Source organism: Acartia tonsa, chromosome 3 (genome assembly GCF_053477335.1).
Source record: "Acartia tonsa isolate MP-2025a chromosome 3, ASM5347733v1, whole genome shotgun sequence".
In the NCBI taxonomy this organism is placed as follows: domain Eukaryota; kingdom Metazoa; phylum Arthropoda; class Copepoda; order Calanoida; family Acartiidae; genus Acartia; species Acartia tonsa.
Window position 1 is genome coordinate 6,411,794 of NC_137262.1, and position 8,697 is coordinate 6,420,490.

The following is an 8,697-nucleotide window of genomic DNA, read 5'->3' on the forward strand; positions in this document are numbered from 1 at the left end:
TAACGAAAACCATACACATTTGCGTTAAGACCAACAACAGAACAAGGACGAGAATCGCGATAAGCAACCACGTATTCAAGTCAATTCGGAAACCTCTAAAATAATAAGAATTTTTTTATAAATAGATATTTTCCAAAAAATGCAATTTTTTTTTCCCTTACATATTATATGTCTTACAGATTACCTGGGGACAGATTTGCCAGATCCATCTAGAACCACTCCTTCAACGGCTCCAAGATCTTCAGAACTTAACTCATTAGGATCCGGAAACGAGAGGCTAGGAAAGAATACAGCACTCATATTCAATGATGGCGCAGAAACAGCCAGTATATGACTGCTTTGTAAGTATAATTGTTTTAATATAACCCTAATATATAGAAAGCATGTAATTTAACCCGATAATAGATTCATATAGAATCACTAAAATATGTTATTTAATCTAAAATAAATTTCCCCCCCCTACCCCTAAACCTCTTATTTCAACAAATCTTTAAACCATATTGGTTCAAATTTTTTTTATCTTTTTATTTACAAAATTATAAATAATGTTTTCAACCCACAATCTTTTACTATTCCCAACTACACAATAATATTCTTTTTTTACCTTTTCCTTACCTTTATATTATTTCAGTCTGACGATGAAATACAACCACTAGATCCACCAAGTCCTAAAAAATCAGGTAACTCTATTATTTTTCATATTTATATCTCGCTAACAAATAGCCTATTAAAAATTTGAACCGAACAAAAAGTGTAGATTTATCATTTATAATTGATAATCTGTAGGCAAGCTAATCTAAAAGTTACTGTTACACAAAAATTTAATTTTCCAATAACATATTTCTTCTTACACATCAATTATAAAGGCTTATTTTACATATAGAAAATTTTATTTTCATTTACCCCCCCTCCACATTTTGTAATGTTTTGATTATACTATAACATTTATCGCTAAAACTTATCCATAAACATTATTTTTGGGGATATATAAAATTTATTTTTCATTTACCCAACCCTCCATAATTTTAAGCTTTCAACAATGTAACAGTTATCTTCACATCCTATCTATAAATATTTTTTTTGGAGACCCATAAAATTATTTCCCATTTACCACCCCCCCCCGCATTCTTTTTATTATTTTAACTACAATTTAACATTTATCTTCACATCCTATCTATTATTATTTCTTTTGGAGACCCACAAAATTATTTCCCATTTACCCCCCCCCCCCTGAATTTTTTGTAATATTATGACTACACTGTAATATTTATCTCTCAACCTATCTATATATATATTTTATTTTCCATTTATAACACCCTACAAATTTATCAACTTATTAAAAAATTAAAATTTACCAATAAAATCTATTTGTATATCAAAATGAAAAATTTCTTTCAATTTAAATATGAAAATATCTTCCAATATCCAACCCCTGCACTTACTAGTAAACATTGTTAAACTTATGCTAAATCTTAACCACAAAATAACAATATTTTGATGTAAATATAAATTATTCCCCATTGTCCTTTCACCGCCAAAAATCATATGTAAACAAATTCGAAAATTATCTCTCCAAATATCATTTTTTGTTGATAGAAACATATACTATTTCAATTTTAGTAAGAGAGCAAAGCTCCTCCCAAATTTATTGTAACTCAATGTGATACAATGTAAACTAACTGTGATATTATATAAAGCTTATACTTTAAATGTTTCAGGCGGCGGCGCCCCTAATAAACGCGTAAAGAAGACTTACTCGTGGACAAAACCCCGTGGCTCCAGCCCCGACTACAACCCCCCATCCCCTAAGAGAACAGCACGCACCAGCACGCCCCCTAGAAAGTCCCCAGAATGCCCCCCCGGACCTTCAAATTCACCATCCTATAAACCCAACTTTGGTCCTAGGACCCCTCCGGGAAGCCCACAATACATAATTTCAGCCCCAAACTCGCCCCCAAATACAGAGGTAACCCCTAAAACAAGGCCGCCCATTCCATCAGCAGAACAACCCTCCAAGCGCAAAAAGATTTACTCACTGAAACGAAGACTGATGGACGGCTTCACAGTCAGCGACCTAAATGAAAAAAGAGCATTCTTCACCAACATGATCTATCCTACCCCATTAGCTGTGGTCGAGCAAATCAACACCAACATGACCAATATTCCACAGATAACGCGGTGCATGGGGAAAGTAAACCAAGAAGGCATGAGCACTCTGAAGAATAGCTGTCCCCAGATAATACTCAGTAATAATATTATCAAGACCTACCAGCTGAGTCATGTATCAAACTTCTCCAGGGGGACAGCTAAATCATGCACATGGGATTTGGTGACAGACCAGCTGACAGTGTATGAGGCCCAAACAACCTCATACGCCATAACGCAGGGCTTATATGTACCTACCATGGTATACAGCCAGGGAGCCAACTTGGTGAGACTCGCCAATACGAGTTGTCCACATTCGTGGGTTCCTTCCTTGAAGCACATTCACCAAGATCGCAGTATTGTCTCTGTCACATTGAATAATTTCAAATTCCAAGTCTTGGAGCCTCCAAAAAGATACCCGCTCACTCCCGAAGGAGAAATGTGCAGCCTCTGGCATCATGCCAACAGAGAGGTTTTAAGCACAATTCCAAACTTCTCCACCAAGTACCTGGAGAAGATGACCAACCGATACCTGATACTGCCCAGCATGCCATTGATCAACCACACCGTTCCAGCAAAACGTCACCTGTTGATGCAAATGTCTACCTACTCCCGCGCATATCGCCTACCTGAGATACTGCAGACCATCAGAACGCTCACAGAAACCAATGAAGAAACAGTATACAGATTATACCTGTCTTCATCCATCACCTTCCGAGAGCTCCTAAACTGCATGCCCCAGGGAGCATGTTGTTTGATCCTACCCAGCAGGATCGCATACAAGATCACCCTAGCAGAGATTTCCCGCCTCATCATCATTGCCCACAGCAAGGAATAAATCACCAAAATTTTAGTATTACAGGTACTACATAAAAAATTTCCTTTTCTTTTCTCTTTCTCTTTTATGCAAAAAAAAATATACTTGGCAAGCCAATTAATTTTTTTTTCTCTTTTTTTTTGTAAAGTGGAATATAATGTAAAAAGTAAGCTTTAAAACACTTACCTTCTAACATAGCTTGTCCTTGTCCAAAATGCAACATCCAAGTAGTATCCTATAAAATGTTTAATATTGTAACAAGGATAAAAAAGTTCAAAATCAACAAATCATTTATTCGTTCCTTTTTATCACATCTTTAAATTTAAAAACCACAACCATTTCCTTTATAATCAAACTTAAAATATTACAGGCCTTTGGTGGAAGAATGGTTGTCAAGATGAGATTGTATTAGGCAGTCAATGAACTTTGTCATACACCAGGGTTCATAACCCAGTGACTCATACACTTGTTAGACAGAAGGAAAGTGAAAAAAGGGAAAGTTTTACCCTGAAAAGTGACAATCCCAATAAACAGTTATCCACAGATCAAAAACTAGACGTCTAGTATGCCAAATTTCACCATGTTAGAAAGTGAAAATATCAGTGATTTAGACGTCTAAAACCAACAACCATAAAAGGTTAGACGTCTGATATGTGACAATCATAGCAACAGATAGCCAAGATGGCCATTAATTATGGTTAGAACCAGACGTCTAGGGGGCGCAACAAGCGTCCCCAAAAAGTATAAAAGGAAGGGATTTCTGGAAATTCCTCACTCTTCTCATAGCCACCAAACTTAAAACATCTCACTTGTAGAACATAGTCCATAGAAAATTAATTCCAGATCTATAGAAATCCAGTAAGTTTTACTTCAAAAACTTTGGTTAAATTACCTTAATCATATCCAAAGATACACCAAACATCAGTGGTTGAATTTGACTACCTGAAATAATTGACATTTGATAACAATTTTATTAAGCCAAAGGTTTAAGTAATATTAATTAAAGCCTCAGTAATTCTAACACAATTGGTTGATTTTAATTTTAAAATCCTAAGCTAAAGTTTTAAGTAACATTTATTTAAAGCCTCAGTAAACCTTTAACACCATTGGTTGATTTTAAAATTTAAATCCTAAGCTAAGTTTAAAGTAACATTTATTTGAAGCCTCAGTAAACATTTAACACCATTGGTAGATTATTTAATTTAAATCCTAAGCTAAAGTTTAAAGTAACATTTATTTAAAGACTCAGTAAACATTTAACGCCATTGGTTGATTATTTAATTTTAAATCTTAAACTAAACATTAAGTAAAAGATTTGTTTTAAAGCCTCAGTAAAAGTCCGACGCTATTAATTGATTATCATTTAATATAAAGAAATAACTTTGAATAGTAATTAATACTTAAGTAATTAATAATCCATTGAGATAGGTATACCTATCACGTCTGTAATTAAGTATACATTAATTGATAATTCTTTGTGTTAAATAAGTTTTGTGTACAATTTTGTTTGGTCTTATTCTAAATTATTGCAACCATTTTGAATTTAAACTGTTCTGTCTTGTCCTTTAATTCATAAGTATAACTCCACCTTTTATATATCCAATATCATTAAATCTTGAATTGTTTTGTCTTGTAAATAAATTCATAAGTATTATTCCACCATTTATATAAATCTAATATTATTAAATCTTGAGATCTTGTAATCTAATTAAAATCTAATTAATATCTTGTGATTGTTTTGTGTTTAAATTAAGTCTTGTAAAATAAAATTATAAAATAATAAGGAATTAGTTATTAATTGGTAAACTCGTTTGAAAACTACTCTATAATTTACCTAGCTCGAATATAGCACTGTCGAGGGAATTAGTGGCAAGCCGTTAAGAAAGGGAGAACCTTATCGGTTAGAATTGGGTTTCCTTGAGAGTCGGGACTAGGATTAACTACTTACTGAACCAACATTTAAAGGATTGCTTTGCAGGTAGGAAGGCTGATACGTACGTCTTCTAATTTCAAAGGATAGATAGGTTAAAATCTGCTCTTTTGATAACGCAAGGTATAGAATAGCGGTAAACGCTATTATCACTCCTACAGATGGTTTTTTTTAGGTTAGGTTAGGTTATATTGGGTTAGGTGATTGCCCTGCAGCTACTGTGAAAATACGAAGAAACGCACCTTAAGGGGTGTTGCAACGAAAGGGACTATACCCGTTTTTTTTTGCATTATTTCACAACCCTACTTAAATTGGCTGATAATTATTATTATTTTTGTATTTAAAAAAAATATTTATGAAAAATATTATGTCTACGAAATAAATTTAATTTTTGTTTATCAAATTTGCTGACTTAAATATTCTCTAATTGGATTATCAGGGTTTTATTTTCATTTTAGAATATTTTATAAAACTTTTTCCACTATGGCTTCGAAACCGATTCATATCTGCTTGCTGAATTTGAACCGGTTCTCATCCATATTGAAAAATCAAGTAGCATATTACTACAGGCAATTTTCTACGAACATTAAATAATAAATTATAAATATAATACCAGTTTTGATAGCCCAGGCCTTCAGGTCCATCGGGCCTAACAAAACTGATTTAATTCTTATAATTTTTCATATACATTTTTGCAGGCCTAAACCCGGACAAAAATTAACTATAATGATGCTTATCTTAAAAGCAAATCTCAAATTAGAACAATAGTCCTTTCTTTATAGATTTATTTAGAAATATATTTCAGTGAATATGGCACCCTCTGCTTAAAAATCTGTTGACTTATATATTGCTTCACCCCTAGAAATTCTGCTAAAAATATCATGGCGTTTTAGAAAGGGTGACACTTGTCCTTACTTTCATTACCAATAATGTACACACCAAAGCTAATTACTTATAGAGATAGCTGCGCTTCTGAAAACCCTGTAGAATGTCCTTTGTCGCTTGTACATACACAGCGTTGTAAAAAAAAGGCTTGAAAGAAAACATGTATCTAAAAATCAACCCAACACACAATTTACTATTTTTTTTACTCTTTCATTTGCTTGTTAGATTAAACCTTTTTTAACAACGAAAGAACAATAGATTAACAAATAAATAAAATTAAAAACAGTCCACCAAATAGTAAATCTATTTAAATTTAAGTATAACTGAAATAAATTAAGATTTTACTAATATTTTTTACACAAACAAAAATAGATTAGATAATATAAGGCATACTTTAAAAATCAGAAATACATGACTAGGTATTTGAAAAAGAAAAATACATCAAGCAAAAAGTAGTTTAATACCTTTTTTTCATTTAAAAAAAATGTTGATTATAAAATTTTCTTCCAAACAAATTTTAAATATTTTCAAAACAGACATAAAATATCTTGAAATGGCTTTTACCTTTATCTCTATTTCTATCAATTGCATATTAAATTTTAATAAATAATCCTCAATACAATTTACTAAAAGAGTAAAGTAACCCTTTATTCATAGTATATATATGTAAAATACTTTTTTTTAGTTTTTACCTAAGCATAAAGTATGTTATTGCAATACAGTTAAAAATATAATAGTTATGTATCGCAGCTTTCCGCGGATATTAAAGTGAAAATTTATTTTTATGATTTTCATTTTAGTTTTAGTGGGAAATTGTACTAATTTATTTTCTATTGCATATTTAATTTTATTAAATAATCCACAATACAATTTACTTAGAGAGTAAAGTAACCCTTTATTCATAGTATATATATGTAAAATACTTTTTTTTAGTTTTTACCTAAGCATAAAGTATGTTATTTCAATACAGTTAAAAATATAATAGTTATATATAGCAGCTTTTCGCGGATATTAAAGTGAAAATTTATTTTCATGATTTTTATTTTAGTTTGAGTGGGAAATTGTCTGTAATACGATGCTATACAAGACTTTTCAATATGGCTGAAAACCGGCTTTAATCCTGCGGATATTAAATGGAAAAAGTTTTATTTCTCTCCCGATTATCACTTTTTTTGTATGCCTAACCCCAATGGAGTGTGTCTCTACTGCCTCAGGGTCGCGTACCCAACTTAAACTAAAGTAACTAAAGTGCTCCACTTGAAATTTGGAGGAAAATTCCCAATGATTCTATCACATAGATAAACCTATCAAAGTATTACATAGATATACCTAACTTTTTTTATGGGAATCCTTAGCATATAAAAATGTGTGTTTTGAACTGCTTTCTTAATTGTCCATATATTTGTATAACTAGCGGCTACGCCCCTAGAAGCCTCTAGGGACACTTAAGGTAGAAAAACCGACCTCATCCCATTTTAAATTTGAGTTTACAAAAGAGTAAAAAAAATATTATTTTAGGTTGAGAGGGGGGTGAAGACACCCTTCCCAAAAATAATTCAAAACCTTCCCAGGACCTATAAGAAGCTTTACTGTAAAGGAGAACAATATCGGTTCAGTGGTTAGCGAGATCCTTCGAGACAGACAAAAAACGCTTACTACTTTATATAATACTAGCGGCTGCGCCCCTAGCCTCTAGGGGCTTTGCCCCAAGAGGTTTAATCAAACCAATTAATCGTATTTTAGATTTAAAAGAAAAATAAAAAAATATAAATTTTTGGAGGGGGCGGGGTATTTTTATATTTTTAGAGGGGGTTGGGGGTGTCCCACCCCCAAGAAAATAGTTATAAACCTTCCCGGGATCTATGAGAAGCTACCCTGTAAAGGAGAACCCCATCGGTTCAGCGGTTAGCGAGATCCTTCGCTACAAACAAACAGACAAACAAACAAACACACAAACAAACAGACAGACATCGTTCTACTTTGTATTATAGATATATAGGATAGATAATATTAAGCATGGTTGCAGGAACACTTTTAAAGCTTTTTATTTTCTATTTTCCATTCCCCACCTTCTATGTAACTTTAAACCTGCATTTTCTAATATCAAAGACAAAAAAAACATTTAGATTTAAAAGTTGTATCTAGTTTTTAAGCGTTTTTAGTTCAAAAGTAATACCTAATGATAGATTTATAGTTTTACATTGCTTATACTTGCTCAGAATAGCTAGGGAAAAAAATTATGCCTTTTTATATTATCATAGATAAAATACGGTTTATATAATTGCTAAAATTCTATATTCTGAAAATAAAAAGATAACGGTATAAAAAAGGGATGAATGATTTTAATACAGTTTAACTTATTGTAGGAATTAATCTTTTATACGACTAAAAATTATTGAAATACATTGTTATTAAGAAATCTATGCAATATGTTTCAGGTAATATTCACAAAAATAACTGCTTTACAAAATAAATTACTGTAAGAAATTCAAATATCTGATATATAGTATAATTTGTCTATGCAAGGCTTGATATTTTTTGCTTCTCATTTAGAAGAAGCAACATAGCGAGAAATGAAAATTTGATTTTACTATTCATTTTACATTTAAAATTATTTATTTTACTTCTAAACAATAGAAAACGAATTATAACTTTTTTTTGTAACAAAAAAAAACTATTACATTATTTAAAATACAATGGATTTATAATTACTTGGAACTTGCAACAGATTATCATGTAGTCTAATAAAGTGAAACTTGTAGTTGGATGAAAAAAAAACCATCCATCCCATTTACCCCTTGACTGATGGTCATATTGATACAGACAGAATAAACGAAAAACAGACAGACAGGCAATCACACAGATTAAAGGAAACCAATTATTATGGAACACACTTTGCATGTTGAAAAGGTGTCTTTGA

The 8,697-nt window shown here is 31.6% G+C and overlaps 1 long non-coding RNA gene across 1 annotated transcript; it reads right to left on the reverse strand.

Moving 5' to 3' along the window:
- Positions 1-4,294, reverse strand: LOC145315068 (uncharacterized). Its single transcript, XR_013877946.1, has 4 exons — positions 3,855-4,294; positions 3,149-3,197; positions 185-668; positions 1-95 (listed from the first exon to the last, which is right to left on the reverse strand). It is a non-coding gene; the product is annotated as an uncharacterized LOC145315068 (long non-coding RNA).
- Between the last annotated feature and the right edge of the window lie 4,403 nt (positions 4,295-8,697).